General features: G+C 41.9%; 1 protein-coding gene across 2 annotated transcripts in view; it reads right to left on the bottom strand.

Annotated features, from left to right (window-relative positions):
• Positions 1-14,400, bottom strand: part of Tesk2 (testis associated actin remodelling kinase 2) — a 104,287-nt gene extending 89,887 nt beyond the window's left edge. For both annotated transcript variants that reach the window (XM_059254804.1, XM_059254805.1), the window contains exon 1: positions 14,082-14,400. The gene's annotated coding sequence lies outside the window, so the exon portion shown is untranslated. The remainder of the gene's footprint in view (positions 1-14,081) is intronic.
• Between the last annotated feature and the right edge of the window lie 120 nt (positions 14,401-14,520).

The following is a 14,520-nucleotide window of genomic DNA, read 5'->3' as shown; positions in this document are numbered from 1 at the left end:
AAAAGTAAATAACCTAACCTTTATCCTCCAGACTTATGCCACCTTTCTAATGTTATTTCTTTCCTGTCTCAGCTGAAGTGATATTCTTCACTCCAGTTATTACAGCACTTTCTGATGATTGACTTCATTCCAACTCTTTTTTATTTTCATGTGTATGTATTGTTTATGTGAATGTATGCTATGTGTGTTCGGGTGCCAGAGTCCAGAAGAGGACATCAAATCAGCTGGAGCTGGAGTTGAGGCAGTGGTGAGCTGTCTCATGTGGATGCTGGAAACTGAACTCTGGTCCTTCCGAAGAGCAATACACTCTTCCAACTGCTGAGCCATCTCTCCAGCCCTTCATTCTCACTCTCAGTGACTGGTTAGCAAATGTCTTTTGAGTCTTCCAAGCACGTAACTCACATACCTTACAATCTATTATCCATGGTGGGTAAACTTCTAAAAATGCTTTGTATGTAACAACACTCCTCCTCATTTGTCTCTACTGCTATCTCCAATTTCTTTTTCTTCCTTAAATTTTTGTTTAAGGCAGGCAGAGGTGGAACATGACTTTAATCCTCAGAAGGCAAAGGCAGGCAGACCTCTGTGAGTTTGAGACCAGCCTGGTCTACAGAGCAAGTTCCAGGACAGCCAGGGCTACACAGAGAAACCCTGTCTCGTCTCAAAAAAACAAAAACAAACAAATAAATAAAATGAAAAAAATTCTGACTTATTTTTATTTATGTAAAACACAAAATGCAGGTGGTTTATCTACATGCATGTTGTCTGTGCATCACATGCATGCAGAGGCTGCAGAGGCTAGAAGAGTGTCAGATCCTTTGGAACTGTAGTTACAGTCATTTGACACCATGTGGGTGCTGGGAATTAAATCTAGGTCCTCTGGAAGAATGGTCATGCTCTTAACTGCTGAGCCATCTCTCCAGCCCTCCTAGCTCCAATTTCATCTATCTTTACTCTTCTATCCATAGACACAGTCAACTTATGATGGTTAGTGTTAATTGTCAACTTGACAAAACCTAGACTCTCCTGAGTCACCTCTTCTGGGCACACCTGTGAGGATAATCTTTTTTTTTTTCCCCCCGGAGCTGAGGACCGAACCCAGAGCCTTGCGCTTGCTAGGCAAGTGCTCTACCACTGAGCTAAATCCCCAGCCTGAGGATAATCTTGATGGCATTAATCAGACGAAAAGACGCACACACTGTGAATAGCACCAGTCCTGGCTCCAGTCCTGGACTGTATCAAGGGAGAAAGGGAACTGAGCAGTAGCATGCTAATTCATTCTCTGCTTTCTGATTATAAATGAGACGTTACCAGATGCTTCAGGTGCCTGCCACCTTGTTCACCACAATGGACTGTGCCCTTGAACTGCGAGCAGAACAAACCCCTTCTCCCTTAAGCTCCTTATTTGTAGACTCCTGCTCATACTTCAGCATCCATGCATGTAACATTCTTTCTCCGTGGGGTGTTCTTATTGGTTTCTTTCCATGGCTCTCTCAGGAATCAACTAATATGGGAAGTGTTCTCTGACCTTTCAATCTCCTTTGTCTGTACTTTGATATGATACTGTCCTGAACAAATCCTATTACAGCTATCTTACTGTACAGTAATTGTTGCTTATCAGTTTTCTTCACAGTGGACTATGTCCACTCATAGTCCATATGAGCTCCATAAGGACTTGAACTTGCTTGCTCACCTTCACATGAATTATGGTATATAAATTTTATTATTAGGTATTAGTCAAAATGTGCAGTTGAGGGGAGAAGATTTAGATATTGAGATTCAGATTTCATTTTCTTTTGTTTTGGATTTGGTTTGGCTTTTTTTTTTTACAGGATAAGTTATTTATTTATTTTTTAAAGATTTTATTTATTATGTACACAGGAGAGGGTGCCAGATCTCATTACAGATGGTTGTGAGCCACCATGTGGGTGCTGGGAATTGAACTCAGGACCTCTGGAAGAGCAGTCAGTGCTCTTAACCTCTGAGCCATCTCTCCAGCCCTTGGTTTGGCTTTTTGTTGTCAAGATTCAAATTTTGTGTGTTTGAAGATGCAGGTGTGTTCTGGCACATGTGCCTATGTGTGCATGTGTGTGTGGAAGACAGGTCAGACTGTGGTGTTGTCCTCAGGGGCTGTCCCCTTTGTTTTCTGAGACAGTCTCTGACTGGATCTTGCTGCTCAGGCTAGACTGGCGGGCCAATGAGTCTCAGGCACTGGCATTACAGGCACATGCCATTATATCCTAGCTTTCTGCCTGAGTTTTGGAGATCAAACAGGTCAAATCCTCATGCTTGTATAGCAAGCACTTTACCAGCTGAGCTATCTCACCAAGATTCAAACTCTATGTGAAAAATATACCCTTTCTTTCATTCATTAGTCAACAAATGCTCTATTTAGCACCTCCTAGAGGTCAGACACCATGCCAAAACCTTGAGAGTTTAACACTATAGACATGCACAGCAAAAGAGGATATATATATATATATATATATATATATATATATATATATATGTTCAAAATGCTACCTGTTCAAAATAGCTATTAACTTAGCGAATGGTGGACAGTGTGGTGGTTTGAATAAGAATGGCCCCTACAGGCCCATATATTTGAAGGCTCAGTTACCAGCACTGTTTGAAAGGATTAGAAGGCAAAGGAGGAGGTGTGGTATTATTAGAGTAGGTCTGGCCTTGTTGGAGGAAGTGTGTTACTGGAGGTGGGTTTTGAGGGTTCAAAAGCCCATGCCAGGCCCAATTGCGCTCTCTCTCTCTCTCTCTCTCTCTCTCTGCCTACAGATCAGGACGCAGCACTCTGCTACTGTTCCAGCACTTGCCTGCATGCCACCATACTTCTTGCCATGATAATGGACTAAACCCCTGAAACTGTAAGCAAGACCCCAGTTAAATGCTTTCTTGCCAGGCGGTGGTGGCATACATCTTTAATCATTAGGGAGGCAGAGACAGGCAGATCTCTGTGAGTTCAAGACCAGCCTGGTCTACAGAGCAAGTTCCAGGACAACCAGGGCTACACAGAGAAACCTTATTTCAAAAAAAGAAAAAGAAAAGAAAGAAAGAAAGAAAGAGAAAAAAGAAAGAAAGAAAATGCTTTCTCTTAAAGAGTTGCTTTGGCCGTGGTATCCTTCACCACAACAGAACACTGACACAGGCAGATTATGAGAAAATTATATCTTATGAAATCCTCTCTACTTGTCAACTCTTTCTTCATTCTTAGCTTTTTTGAAACAGTCTTGCTATGTAGTCTAGGCTACCTTCAAACTTAAGATCCTCAGACTCAGCCTAAGTACTGAGATTATAGGTATATTCCATTGTATTAGCTTCATGTTTTCATTTTCTTTTGTTTTTGTTATTTTCTAGATCTTTATTGTAAAGATTAGCATTACTTAGCTAATGACAACTTTTCTAAATTTCCCAAAGATATAAATTCATTCCAATCAACAAGAACTGTACTCAGAAAAAATAGCATAAACATTTGTGAACCGTAGCAAATGTGAGAGTAAAAATAATCTAAAAGTTCTAGTCAGACTCTAATACAAAAAACAACAAAACTAAAATATGCAAAAAAAAAAAAAACAAAACCAAAAAACCAGGCAGCTGAAGAGTGTGGTTGAAATTCATCTCAGTGCAAGAATTACTGCTGGAAAGGACAGCCCAAAATGATGCTAGTTAGCAAAAGGAATCAAGATGCAGAGATAAGGGGCTGGAGAGATGGCTCAGCAGTTGAGAGCACTGGCTGCTCTTCCAGAGGACCTGGGTCTAGTTCCCAGCACCCACATGGCGGCTCACAACTGCCTGTAACTCCAGTTCCAGGGGATGCGGCATCCTTACACAGACACACATGTGATATGGAATATTTCTTTACACTGTGTGAAGATGTGTCACTTTGATTGGTTTAATAAAAAGCTAACCAGCCAATAGCTAGGCAGGAGGTATAGAAGGAGCTTCTGGACAGAGAGAGCTCAGAAAGAGCTCTGGGAAAAAGAAATCCCAGCAGACACAGAGAGAACAGACAAGCAGGAGGAGATGTAAAAGCCACAAATCATGTGGCAACATGTAGATGAATAGAAATAGGTTAGTTTAAGTTATAAGAGGTAGTGAGACAAGCCTAAACTATAGGCTGAGCTTTCATAATTAATAATAAGCCTCAGTGTCGCTTTTTGAGAGCTGGAGGTCCAAAGGAAAGTCCAACTACACACATGCAGGCCAAACACCAATGCTCATGAAAAATAAATAAATAAACAAAAAAGCTGCACAGATAAGAACATCTATTAACCAAATGTTAATAGAAACAACAGGAAGAAAATACTGTGAATAGTTTCAGAAGGGCTGGAGAAAGAGTGCAGAAGTTATGAGCTCTTGATGTTCTTCCAGAGGACCCTGAGTTCAGAACTCATAACCCATGTCAGGTGGTTAACTGTTACCTACAATTCCAACTCCAGGGGATCTAACACCTCCTTCTGGCCTCCTTGGGCACCTGAACACATGTGTCATAAACACACACACACACACACACACACACACACACACACACACACTCACACACATGCTCACAGAGAGTTTTTTTATTTTTATTTTGTGTGTACTGGTGTTTTGCCTGCACATCTTGTGTGTGTGTGTGTGTGTGTGTGTGTGTGTGTGTGTGTGTACAGTGTGTACAGTGCCCACAAAAGCCAGAAGAGAGCATCAGATTCCCTGGAACCAGAGTTACAGATAGTTGTGAGCCTGAGGCTGGGTATTGAATCCTGGTTCTCTGCAAGAGGAGCCAGTAAATCTTTTCTTTCTTTTTTTTTTTTTTTTGAGACAGGGTTTCTCTGTGTAACAGTTCTGGCTGGCCTCGAACTCACAGAGATCCACCTGCCTCTCTCTCTTGAGTGCTAGGATTAAAGGTATGCGTCACCATGCCCAGCTTACAGGCAGTGATCTTAACCACTGGGTCATCTCTCCAGCCCGCCCAAACATAGTTATTTTTTTAAAAATGTCTTTTAAAAAGTTGCTCAGAAATAAGCTGGGTGGTGGTGGCGCACACCTTTAATCCCAGCACTCGGGAGGCAGAGCCAGGCGGTTCTCTGTGAGTTCCAGGCCAGCCTGGTCTACAGAGCGAGATCCAGGACAGGCACTAAAACAACACAGAGAAACCCTGTCTCGAAAACAAACAAAATAATAATAATAATAATAATAATAATAATAATAATAAAAATAAAGAGTTGCTCAGAAATAAATTAATTGAATGTGACTGGCCAGATCAAGGGAAAGCACACTGTAAAGTAATTAAAGAAAAGGAATCAGAACACATTATTGCTAATGACCTAGTGGCTGAAATCACTCCAAAAGACGGGGGCCCAGTACTTGACAGAAAGAACTCCTAAAAAGAACATGAACACCCTTTGCTCAGTATGCCAGTCTTTGAGTTAAGTAAGAATGTGCTGTTCTGCGATTTATTTCTGAAAGTAGAACTTTCCTTCAATTAGAAATCAATTCCTAAAGTGAAGTCCTTTTTGGTAATGATACTATACAGTTTTCAGTAATAATGTATACATTGTATTGTTTTTTTCTCCTTCAATGTGTTATTTCCATAAATATCTCATGAATGGAAAAATTTAGTATATTAAAAAATAAAATATGCAAATTTATCAAGATCACCACAGTGAATTCATTGTGGAAATCATTTTGAAAAAAGAGCCCATGTAAACTGTCCCTAGGAAAACATTAGCAAACATTAGCAGTAGGGTCAATACCATCCAAATCATCTTTCTTCTTCTTTTTTTTTTTTTTTTCCTGAGACAGTGTCTCTCTATAGAGCCCTGGCTGTCCTGGAACTCACTATGATACCAGGCTGGCCTCAAATTCACAGAGATCTGCCTGCCTCTGCCTCCCAAGTGCTGGATTAAAGGTGTGCACCAGCAGACCCAGCTCTAATTTTCTGTATTACACAAATAAGATTACATCATTCTATTCTATTTAATACAAAGAAACACATGACAGCCTCTGTAGAACTTGTTCAGAGGATAAATTAATAAATAACATTATATTTCATCTGTCTAATGATTTACAGTTCACAAAGCACTTTGACCCTTACAGCAATTCTGTATCCTTGCTCCAACTGGATAGATTAAAAAAGCAAGGACTAAAATGCGGAAGGCTTTTCTTCCTATATTTCAAAATCCAAAAGCCATAAAAGAAGATTGAAAAGTTTAACAGCATAAAAACCTAGAACTTCTATAGGGGAATAAAATAAGAGACATAAGAAAGGCAAATATCAAGACAGGCCTGAGGGCCTAACAGCAGAGCAGACACTTGGTATACATGAGGCCCTGGGTTCAACACCCTGCATGCAAGAAGAAAAAAAGAAAAGTTCTTGTAAAACATATCAACAACATTTAACTTTTTATAGAGAGTCCTAGAAATCAGAAAGAAAGAGATCCCTGACGCAACAGAAAAGTTATGTTAAAGACTAAACTGAGTAGTTCACAGAACAGGAAATGGGGATGACTCAAACATAAAAAAGACACTTCGTCTCAGCATGGTTAAAATAAAACAACTAAAACCACTCTGAGTTATCACTTCTTTCTATCTATCACACTGGTAAAAATCCAAGACTGATAACAGCAGGGCATAATAGTAACAATACTGACCCTCCATCAGAGTGCCCACCTCAAAGGGATTTTACTACGATTAAATGAGGCAATGTATATAAAGCACCTAGAACAGTATTCATTGTACAAAATAAACACTATTTAAGCATTAGCTATGACACAGGCAATGTTAGTTAAGTAAACAGGCAATGTAGACGGGAAAAATGCCTAAGGAAGAAAACTGAGCAATTCATGGTAATAAATATATATATCAACTTTAACTTAGAAATCCTGCTTTTGTAAATTATCCTGAAAATCCCCTTGCACACATGTAAAAACGACATGTTCAAGGTCTCCATTACAGCACTGCTTAGAATATTCAAAAGTAAAGGAATGTACATAATAGGGAACAAGTTACCACACACACATTCTTGGTATTTCTTTAAAAAAAAATTTTTCTGTCACATTTCATTTATCTGTGTGTTAAGAGGCCAGAGACAACCTGTGGGAATTGGTTCTCTCCTTCCACCACATGGGTTGGAAGGATCAAGCTGTGAGACTCTGTGGTAAGAGCATTTACCCACTGAGCCATGTCATTAGCTAATTTTTTTGTGTTTTGTTTCTTTGAAACAAAGTTTCATGTAGCCTATACTAGCCTCAAATTGGCTTTCTGTGTAGCCTCCCCCATCAAGCACTGGGATTACTGTTGTGTTTGGTTTGTTTTGGTTGGTTGGATGATTGGTTGCTTTTTTTGTGTTGTATTGCTATTTTAGATACCTGGTCAGATTTTATTTCTACAGATAGGAAGGCCACAAAGGTAGAAATGTATTCTCTTATTTTCCTTGCAGCACTGGGGTTTGAACTAAGAGCCTCTCTGAGCCTCATATGCTATATCAAATGCGCACACACACACACACACACACACACACACAGACAGGAAAATCTTTTAAATTCTGAATAATCCTAGTACCAACTACAAAAAAGCCTTGTGGGACTAGTTCAGCAGGAAACAGGACTGATATTTAAGGAGATCTGCCTGTACTCCACCAATAAACATCAATTCCTTCCTGCTCCTGAATTCATCCTCCTCCATTCAAAGCCTGGTCTCAGTCACCAGCAAACGTAAAGAGGTTACTAGGTGTCTTCAGATTTCCCTGGAGGTCCAGATGTGATCCTCCTTGTTTTCCAACGTCCATTCTGTACCACTTAACCCAGCCAACCATCTATAAACTATGGTCCCTGAGACAGGGTGACATAATACAAAGACAAACCCCAAAGCTCTATGAAGGCATCTCAGGCATCTCAGGATCAAAAGCATTTTTGGGGGAGGGAAGTGGGAATATTTGTTTTGTTTTGTTTTGGTTTTGAGACAGGGTTTCTCTATGCAGCTCTGGCTGTCCTGGAGCTCACTATGTAGACCAGGCTGGCCTTGAACTCAGAGAGATCTGACTGCTTCTGCCTCCAGAGTACTAGGATTGCCAGTATGCACTGCCTCACCCAGCTACACCCAAAGGAATTCCATGGGATACAATGTAGGTGTTTAAACTTTTAAGGAGAATGAGGAAGCTCTCAAAGTACTAATCTGAAAAGCTCTCAAAGATATACTGAAATGAAAGAAAAGTCTAATGAGGTGGAGGGCAGAACTGTGAGAAACCATCAGCTTTTTCATGAAAAATAGAAAACTAAGATTATATATTCATGTTTGGAAGCATTTCCCTAAACAGAGTCTAAAAGAATGCAAAGACAGCTGGGTGTGTGGTGGCCCACACTCCAGCCTGTGTACCAGGAAGGTCAGAAATTGAAGATTACCTAACAAACTCCTTCTCCCAGAATGGGGGTGAGGCAGGGGTACAATATAAAGGGCAACTAAGTAGGACACTTGACTAGCATGCTTAAGACCCTGGGTTCAATGGGCAGTGGTGGCGCATGCCTTTAATCCCAGCACTTGGAAGGCAGAGGCAGGCAGATCTCTAGTGAGTTCGAGGCCAGCCTGGTCTACAGATCAAGTTCCAGGACAACCAGAGCTACACAGAGAAACCCTATCTTGAAAAGCAAACAAAACAAAACAAAAATACCCTGGGTTCATCTTCAACCACAAGCCCCCAAAGAGTTTTAAAAACTGGTTGGGAGGGATGAAGGGACCATGGAGTTAGGTAGACAGAAGAGTCATGGGACTGAAACTGTTTACATAAAATATATAGATATATAAAATCCTGTGTTATATATAGATAGTTTTATATTTAACCATTTGAATATACTATATTTTTAAATACTATGTATACATATATAATTTATTCATTTTAGGACTTTTTGTATGTTTTGTTTGTATGTGTGTTTTATTGTTTTTTTTTTTTTTTTGTTTTTGTTTTTTTAAAGATTTATTTATTTATTATGTACACAGCATGTATGACTGCAGGCCAGAAGAGGGCACCAGATCTCATTACAGATGGTTGTGAGCCACCATGTGGTTGCTGGGAATTGAACTCAGGACCTCTGGAAGAGCAGCCAGTGCTCTTAACCTCTGAGCCATCTCTCCAGCCCCTGTTGTTTTTTTTTTTTCCAGCAGAGCAAACATGTTAAGGGAAAGTGAGGAACGCTCCCAAGAGTAGGACTAATTCCAAAAGAGGAATACACTATTTTGGTATTTTTGAGAAAGGATCTGACTACGTAGACCAGGATGCTAACCAAAAGCATATGCTCCTCTTGCTTCAGTCTCCTAAATGCTAGGACAGGCATGCCCCACAATACCCGGCTTCAAACATGAAACTGAAAACAAAGCACTAAGGCTGACAGAACGTCAATATTTTACCTGTAACCAGATAGTTTATAACACAATCTCAGTTTTGATTTACAGTGAAGATTTCCAATATTTTCCCCTTTTTCACACTGCCTTTATAAAATATCAGAGGGCCAGTAAAATGGGTAAAAGTACCTGCTACCACATTTGATGACCTGAGTTCAGTCCCCAAGACCTACATGATAGAAGTTCAGAATCAACTACTGTAAGTTGTTCTCTACTTCCACACCTACTCATACACACACACCCACACAAACAGTAAAAAATAGAATGTTAAGAATGGATAGCCTGCGGGGAAAAGAAGTTCTAAAAAGCAAATATGTCGGGAAGGCTGTGGTGCAAGGCCATTTTTGCTGGCTATAAGCAAATCTCCAGCACCGAAAAGAGTACACAGTTTTCTTAAAACTGAAGGTGTTGCCAGGCAGTGGTGGCACATGCCTTTAATCCCAGCACTCAGGAGGCAGAGCCAGGCGGATCTCTGTGAGTTCTAGGCCAGCATGGACTACAGAGTGAGATCCAGGACAGGCACCAAAACTACACAGAGAAACCCTGTCTTGGAAAAAAAAAAAAATAGAATGTATGGTTGACACATTATTACAAATACACTCTTTAACCACCAACCCCTCTGAACACTCAGAAAAAATAACCCTGAGACCACACTGACGTCATCTTCATTTGATGACTTGGAAAATAGCACAATGCCCATTGTTGGTCCAAAACATTTACATCACCCCCACAAAAAAATGAAATCAGGCTCCATTACCAGAAGGAGATAAACTTCCCATAAAAGCCCCTATCCCAGATTTCAAACTCCAATAAAACATATTTCAGAATAAAATTAAGTGTGTGATATTAACAATGTATTTATAAGTTCTTTAATATAAAGGAAGAATACCTTTTTAAAAGCAAATCCTCTTTCTGCTCTAAATAAGCCAATAATTTTTTTTTTTTTTTTTCGAGACAGGGTTTCTCTGTGTATGGTGCCTGTCCTGGATCTCGCTCTGTAGAACAGGCTAGCCTTGAACTCACAGAGATCCACCTGGCTCTGCCTCCCGAGTGCTGGGATTAAAGGCATGCACTACCACCGCCCAGCATTTTTTAAATAATTTAACTTTACTTTATGTGCATTGGTGTGAAGATGTCAGGTCCCCTAGAACTAGAGTTACAGACAGTTGTGAGCTGCCATGTGGGTGCTGAGAATTGAACCTGGGTCCTCTGGAAGAACAATCAGTGCTCTTAACCACTGAGCCATCTCTCCAGCCCCACAATTTTCTTCTTTTTTTTTTTAGATGTATTTATTATGTATAGTGTTCTGCCTGCATGTACACCTGCAGGCCAGAAAAGGGCACGAGATCTTATCATGGATGGTTGTGAGCCACCATGTGGTTGCTGGGAATTGAACTCAGGACCTCTGGAAGAGCAGCCAGTGCTCTTAACCTCTGAGCCATCTCTCCAGCCCCAACTTTCTTCTTCTTCTTTTATTTTTAGAGACAGGGTTTCTCTGTGTAGCTTTGCGCCTTTCCTGGATCTCGCTCTGTAGACCAGGCTAGCCTCAAACTCACAAAGATCTGCCTGGCTCTGCCTCCCAAGTGCTGGGATTAAAGGCGTGCGCCACCACCGCCCGGTGCTCAATTTTCTTCTTATAATGAACTGAAACTATAAGTAGAAAGCATCATTGGAGAGCAGATTATTAGCCTCCTAGCATGTACATGTCTTAAACAGAATTAAGACCCTCATATGCCAAATCACACAGGATAGTGTTTGAGGCCATATCAAACATTTATCTCTATAACAGAGCAACACAGCATGCATTGAAATCACCCAGATATCTGAGAACATCACTGTTAATTCAGAAACAAACATCTGTGCCATTGAATACTAGTTTTTAACAAGCACCAAGGAATCTCCAATTTGAGTCCCTCCTTGGTGTTAATAGGCCTCACCCATAGCACCTAATATCTCCTGCTATCACACGATGACATAGTCAACATAGACCATTTTAATAACCTATAGCTCCATTTCCCTGCAACAGCACTAAGACAGTCACACTTTTCCCCCCTCCCTTTGCTTTGAAAGAACTCTGAACTTCCCACTCATGTATTCTGATAAAATCTAGTCTTCAATCACATTTCTGGTGATCTCTTAATTCTCCAAGTACACTAGCCTTCTTAAAGCTTTTACTTCTTTTTTAAATGTCTATTATTTCATGTGTATGAATGTCTTGCCTACATGTATGTCTGTGTATTGTGTGCATGCACTACCCAAGGAGGCCAGAAGAGGGTGTAGGGTTTCCCAGGACTTGAGTTACACATAGTTGGCATGTGGGCACTGGGAACTGAACCTGAGTCCTCTGGAAAAGCAGCCAGCTGAGCTGAACCGTCTCTTCAATTCCAGATTTTACTTCTTCTAACCTCCAATTTAGACTGTGCAGTTGATCAGAGATCCCACACTAACACTAGCAATGTAAAGTGGTTCCTCATTTTCTATTTCTGCTTTGCAAATTCCAGTTTTGGATTAGCCCAATCTCTCCCCCCACCCCTTCCTGCTCTTAGGGGGGTACTGGAGAAAAAGTAAAATCCGGTGGTGGCACACACCTTTGATCCCAGCAGAAGGAGGTAGATCTCTAAGTTCAAGGGCAGCCTGATCTACAGAGAGTTCCAGGACAGCCAGGGCTATGCAGTGAAACCCTGTCTCAAAAAAAAAAAAAAAAAAAAAAAAAAAAAGTCCTTTATCCTTGGTGCTAGAGATGGCTCAGTTTAGAGCACTTGTTGCTCTTCTAGAGGACCTGGATTCAAGCCCTAGCACCCACATAAGCAGCTCACAACGATCCATAACTCCAGGTCCAGGGAATCTAATGCCCTTTTCTGACTTCTGAGGGCACCGTCACACATGTGGTAACAAACATACACACAGGCAAACAGGCATACATCATAGCTGGACAGCATGATCTACATAGTGAGTTCCAAGCTGGTCAGAGCTACACAGTGAGATCCTGTCTCAAAACAAACCAACAAGAAGCCACTCATCACATAACATAAAAATAAATCTAAAATAATAATAATAATAATAATAATAATAATAATAATAATTCCTTGATATTTTCCACTGATTCCTATGGCTATAATGCGCATGTCAGAAACTCACTACAGCTCCTTCAACCTTCAAAAAAAAAACTGATTTATCCACAGATAACTGACGACAATAAGGCCAGTCTAGTGTGATAACACACACATAGTTTGAGGCTGGCCTGGGCTAAACAACCCTGACTCAAGCAAACAAACAAACAAAAAGAAATAGAAAAAGAAAAAGAAAAGAAAACCTTTTTACTCATCACTGCCTTCTGTTTACTTCTAAATCCACGCGCTTACTACTTTATCACCAACTGCCTTGGAAAGAAACAGGTGAACTCCCAATTGCTAAACTCACTTGCTTCTAACTGGAATGAACCTGACCTCGGGCGCACCTGACACAGGGTACTATTCCCCTCCCTTCTTCAAGCTGTCTTCCTGTGGCTTCTGCAATACTGCCATTGTGTTCTAGTTCCTGCCCGACCCTTTAAACCTCTCTTTCAGTGTATGCTGTCCTCAGTGATGTTGCTTCTGACCCACAGCCCAATTCTCTGCTTTCAGGATTACTACCTCCCACTACAAGAATCCCTATATATTCTCTCTACACTCTCAAATTTAGGTCTTTACATCCAAACTTTCTCAGTTTATGCTCAATTTCCCAGCTCTATCTGAAAAACTCGAATTGAACTTGGCTACAGCCAAATTTATTATTCTTCAGAATTGCTTCTTTTCAGTCTGTTTCCGTTAACACCACCAACCCAATACCATAGACCAATGAGAAACCCCTTGCTTACAAAAGCAGGAAAAACAAGAAACCTCTCAACTCTATTTTGAAAATTTTTGGAATTTCATGCCATTCTCTTCATTTTCCTACAACTATTCCGGTTCATTCATCCTTTCTTACCCATAGTAACACAAGTTTTCTGCCTACGGAGGCCTTCTGCCCTCCCGTCTTTACTTTCAATCTTTCCTTCACATTTTCCAGAGATAAGCCATACCAAGCTCCTGCTTCCAACCTTCAATGGCTCCCTGTGCCTACAGAATAAAGCCCAACTTCTTTAACAAGTTTTTCTCAGAGGTATAAATTGAGAAGTTTTTCAATTCGACTAATCTGGATCTTATTTCCAGCTAAATCTGAATCGCAGTTTAGATTAGGGTCTTCGAAAAGAAGTGTAAAAAGTAAATCAGTAAAAGAAGAGAGAAGGGAGGAAGTCTCTTAGAAGTCAGGGTGTTTAGGAGGGATGGGCACGTTTGGTGGGAGGTAAGGAATCCAGATCTCAGCGGGAGAAGCGGGTACTGAGACGCGTGAGGCACACTCGGTAGGGCAGCGGGACGCGAAGGATTCCAGAACTTCCCAAGTGAGGAAGGTCAGACACCACAATGTCGATTCGAGGTATAACTTCCAATGCATTCCCCGCCTCTGAAGCGAGAAGGTGAGCACTGTCCCGGGACCCGGAGAGAAGAAAGAAGGAAAAGGAAAGGGGGAAAGGGACGAACCAGAGACTGTCCCTTGCCTCTACGAGAATCTCAAGGAAGGCACCAGGCTGTCCAGTGCTCGGCGACCCAGGAGCAGAGGCTGCGCGCGCGGCAGGGATGCCGAGCCTGGTTCCTCAGTCCCTCTCCCGACGTTACCTGAGGCAGGACGGAGCCACCGAGGGGGCGTCTGCGCGGGCCGGAGGGCGAGGGAGTTGGCGGCCCAGAGCCAGCATAGCAGCTGCCGGCCGTGGCTGTTTAGCCTGCGGAGGAGGTGGGGGTCCCTCGCGCAGAAGCCGGCGATTCCGCGGGGCCAGCGGCAGCGCAGGAGCGGGAGGCTACTGCCATGGCCTTGCGGTCTGGGCTGCTTTCCCCCCGCCTACTCGGCGGGGCCCGGAGGCGGATCACCGCTGGGACTGAGAGGGCAGCTGGAAACTCTCGGCTCCCCGCGGGTGAGCGTCTGAAACGCTTGGGGGCAGGGGACCGGGGGGCGGGGGCTCCGGGGGCTCCGCCCCTCCTCAGGCCTCCCTCAGAGCAGCCAATCAGTCGTCGATCTTTGACAAACGAGCTAGCAGGGTTGCCCAATTAACGCTAGGGA

This window comes from Peromyscus eremicus, chromosome 2 (genome assembly GCF_949786415.1).
Source record: "Peromyscus eremicus chromosome 2, PerEre_H2_v1, whole genome shotgun sequence".
Lineage (NCBI taxonomy): Eukaryota > Metazoa > Chordata > Mammalia > Rodentia > Cricetidae > Peromyscus > Peromyscus eremicus.
The sequence above is the reverse complement of the archived record's forward strand: the minus strand, read 5'-3'. Positions and strand labels throughout refer to the sequence as shown.